The sequence below is a fragment of the Leucoraja erinacea genome, chromosome 35 (genome assembly GCF_028641065.1).
Source record: "Leucoraja erinacea ecotype New England chromosome 35, Leri_hhj_1, whole genome shotgun sequence".
Classification (NCBI taxonomy): domain Eukaryota; kingdom Metazoa; phylum Chordata; class Chondrichthyes; order Rajiformes; family Rajidae; genus Leucoraja; species Leucoraja erinaceus.
The window spans coordinates 7,054,069-7,058,215 of NC_073411.1; the positions used below are offsets into that span (position 1 = coordinate 7,054,069).

Below are 4,147 nucleotides of genomic sequence, written 5' to 3' on the forward strand. Positions count from 1 at the left end.
TCTTTCTTTAATGATGGAAAGAGAAGAAAAAATCCAGGTAAGAAATTGATATGATTCTTTGGATTCCTGAATGACAGGATAGGGGCAGATAAATTGGTATGGGTTGTATCTTGTCCAATTACATTTAAAACATTGCTGAAGAATGGGACTGGATAATAGGGGGGGGGGGGGGGGGGTGATGTGTCTGGTTATAGGATCACATTGGAGGCATTAGAAACATCACAGAATTATCCATTGAATGCGGAGGCTGGTAGATAGTGTGTGTGTGTGTGTGTATATGTGTGTGGGGGGAGGGTGGGGAGGGGACCCGTGAACCCGTTCTACTGTGGCACATTCTTGAAGTCATGACATTCACCTGCAAATATATCCATGCTAGGGTTTAAGGAAGCTTCCCCACCCTATCTACATCCCTGTTTTATTTCATCCATGCTATCAGCAGAACTCTCTATGTATTTCATCATCGAGTTTATCTAACTGACGTAAATATATCGCTATTGTTTACCGAGTGTACTGTCGGTTCTGACGTGTTCGACATTCTCACTCGTTGTCTCATGAATTCCCAATGTAGTTTTTGGCGACTGTCATATGCAATAATCTTGAACAAAAAATAACATTTGTTTAAGTTTATCACCAAACCCAAGTATAGTAACATAGAAACATGGAAACATAGAAAATAGATGCAGGAGTAGGCCATTCTGCCCTTCGAGCCTGCACCGCCATTCAATATGATCATGGCTGATCAACCAACCCAGTATCCCATCCCTGCCTTCTCTCCATACCCCCTGATCCCTTTAACCACAAGAGCCACATCTAACTCCCTCTTAAATATAGCCAATGAACTGGCCTCAACTACCTTCTGTGGCAGAGAATTCCACAGATTCACCACTCTCTGTGTAAAAAATGATTTTCTCACCTCGGTCTGAAAATACTTCCCTCTTATCCTTAAACTGTGACCCCCTAGTTCTGGACTTCCCCAACATCGGGAACAATCTTCCTGCATCTAGCCTGTCCAACCCCTTAAGAATTGTGTAAGTTTCTATAAGATCCCCCCTCAATCTTCTAAATTCTAACGAGTACAAGCCGAGTCTATCCAGTCTTTCTTCACATGAAAGTCCTGCCATCCCAGGAATCAGTCTGGTGAACCTTCTCTGTACTCCCTCCATTGCAAGAATGTCTTTCCTCAGATTAGGAACGTTGATGAAGACATTTCTTCTAGCCCCGGATATTTTTAAGGCAAAGGTAGATAGATTCTTGTTTAGCACGGGTGTCAGGGGTTATAGGGTGACGGTAGGAAGGGGAAGGTAGATCAGCAATGATTGAACGGGGGGGTAGACTTGATGGGCCGAATAGCCTAATTCTCTTCCTGTCAACTAATGACCTTGAGAACTTGTGCGCTATTAATTAAATAATCTTTTATTTTATATGAACAATTTAATTGAACATTTTTGAGTGATAGATAAACCAATTGAATCCTCTATTGAATTTTGGTCCACGAGTAGAAATATGATTTAAGTAGATTGTGTTGATGGAATGAAAACATTCCATCAATTGACCTTTGTTCCAATCGTATAAATATGATTTGGGTTGGATATGTGTTTAGAATGAAAACATTCAATCTATTGAGTTTTGTTCCAATAGTATAACTATGATTTAGTTTGATTGTGCGTTTAGAAGTAAAATATTCCATCGTTGAAACATTGAAAGCTTGCTATAGGAATCAGAACCCGTGGCCATTGGGGCAATGAAACAGGCTCTGTAGAAGAGTTGACATCCATTTAAAAAAAAAAGTAAGGTAGACCAGGGAGAATTTAATTAAATACCTGCACAGATTGGCAATTAATGATCACTAATAAATCTAATCAGACAAAAAAACGATTCCAGAATCAGTCAGCTCCTCTTGTAGAATCGAACGAGTTGAAGTCAAGCAGCTTGCATAGACAAAGAAAAGGCCAGATGCTTTAGTGAAGTTGATGGAAGGACTCTCGCCGTCGGAAGCGGGCTCGGGGAGGAGGACAGTGGTATTTTCTCGTGTTGTTTCGATGGCAAGCATTCCATCTGAAGCCGAGGAAGTCGCTCAAGCGCCAATCTCTGCATCAGTTTTCCAAAACAAAAAAACCGGCGCATTTTACGTGTTAAAACCGACACTAGTTTTGAATTTTTCGCAAAGGGCGATCCATGTTTTCCGCAAAGGGGTTAAAATCAATGACCGAATTTTTTTAAAAAAGAAAACCGAGAGGTTGTGTAAAAATCGGTAAACCAAACCCAATGTTTAATTTGTGAATTTACAACTTATTTTGATTTGAGAAAACCCAAGTGGGATAACGTTGATGGAGACGTTTCTCCCTGCCCCGGATCTTGCTTCCACGCTGGACATTTCACATCAAAGCTGATCGGAGGGGAGAACTACTCGAAGAAGTGGGTGTACCGTTCATTCGGTGCCAAGTGAATCCGCTGCAACTGAACTGGAAGGGGAAACGTGACGGAGGAACCACAGAGAGGTAATTAGCGCCACACGCTTGCTAACAACAGCGACTGACGACTAAATGCAAAAAACCCCCCCCCCCCCCCCCCCCCCCCCCCCCCCCCCCCCCCTCCTCTCTTCAAGATTGAACAGAATGCACGTCTCAAGGGACCCTCGCTGTCCAGCGTCTGAGGCTCCGGGAAGTGTCCACCAGCCTCAGACCAAAAAAGCAATGTGTCATGTCTCCACACGTTTCACTGTCCCCAGAGCGTTGATATGTCGGGCTATCCCGTCGCGAAATTGGCAGTGTATTCGAGAAGGGGCAAAATGTGTCGGAAGGAACTGCAGATGCTGGTTTAAATCCAAGATCGACACAAAAAGCCGGGTCAGACAGCGTCTCTGGAGAAAGGGAATTGGTGACATTTCGGATCGAACCCTTCTTGTTCTTTTGGATGTCGTGGGGCGGCGAAGTGACAGCTATAAGTGCTGGAGAAACTCAGCGGGTGAGGCAGCATCTATAGAGCGAAGGAATAGGTGACGTCTGAAGAAGGGTCTCGACGCGAAACGTCACCTATATACCTTCGCTCCACAGATGCTGCCTCACACGCTGAGTTTCTCCAGCATTTTTGTCTACCTTCGATGTTTCAAGCATCTGCAGTTCGTTTTTAAACAGCCATAATTCCTTCTTAAACAGCTCCAAAGAGACTCAGATTGGAACCTGATACCCTGCGCTGTCGGTGTGGAGTTTGCATGTTTACACTCTGTGGCCTTGCAGATGTCCCGTTTCCTCTCACATCCCAAAGACATCCAGGAGGGTAAATGGGTTGGTCTCTGTAATTTACCCCTGGTTTTTAGATATGTGATAGAATATGGGGGAACTGATGGGAATTTCTAAGAAGAAAATTGAATTAGAGTGGGAATAGTTGAAGGACGTTGCGGACGCGGTGGGCCGAAGGGCTTGTTTCCCTGCTGTTTAAATCCATCTATCAGACAACATAATGCCCGCGGCTATCACCGCGTCGTCTCCAACTTTCACACGCGGTGAGAGGGGAGAAATTGAATAGGAAACTGAGCGGCAACGTTTTCCACACAGGGTGGTGGGCATATTGAGCGAGAAAGTAGCAGAGGTGGGTATAAGAGCATTAAAAAGGGCATTTGGACAGGTACATGGATAGGAAAGGTTTGGAATGGGACTAACCAAGATGCGCATCTTGTTCAGGCATGTTGGGCCGCAAGGCCTGATTCCATGCTGTATCTATAACTATAACTCTAAGCCAGTTCGGGAGAAGCAGCGGGATCTCCGGATCGCTCGGTGCCTCCATGCACTCGGAGAGGTAAACTGTTGACCAATTGAACGTGCAAGGATGTTAATGTCGCTCCTGTCAACGCCACTGTAACTGATTAGTTAAAGCCTATTGGAAAGGCTGAGTTTGATGTTCTTAATACTGGGGATTAAGATAAATGATTAGTTTTCTCAATGATGGAGAATGCCATCGTTGAGAATGTTAGGAGCAGTAAACCAAGAATAAGAGCCGCTTTATCTTCGTAACTGCAAAGTTTCCGAAATTTTTTTTGGATACTTTAGAAAAATGGCAGGTATTTTCCGGACTTAAACTTAGGTTACAGCTTCCAACATTTTTATAGATGCAGAGAAAGAGACTATACCGGCTGGTCTTTGATGGGAAA

At 44.0% G+C, this 4,147-nt stretch overlaps 2 long non-coding RNA genes across 3 annotated transcripts in view; one reads left to right on the forward strand and one right to left on the reverse strand.

Annotated features, from left to right (window-relative positions):
- Positions 1-2,237: 2,237 nt before the first annotated feature.
- The window catches only part of LOC129713254 (uncharacterized), a 4,320-nt gene continuing 2,410 nt past the window's right edge, over positions 2,238-4,147 (reverse strand). The window contains exon 2 of the long non-coding RNA XR_008726205.1: positions 2,238-2,462. This is a non-coding gene — a long non-coding RNA (uncharacterized LOC129713254). The remainder of the gene's footprint in view (positions 2,463-4,147) is intronic.
- LOC129713252 (uncharacterized) overlaps positions 2,359-4,147 on the forward strand; it is a 49,392-nt gene continuing 47,603 nt past the window's right edge. The window contains exon 1 of one of the 2 annotated variants that reach the window (XR_008726203.1): positions 2,359-2,498. This is a non-coding gene — a long non-coding RNA (uncharacterized LOC129713252). The remainder of the gene's footprint in view (positions 2,499-4,147) is intronic. The other variant, XR_008726204.1, reaches the window with a different exon arrangement.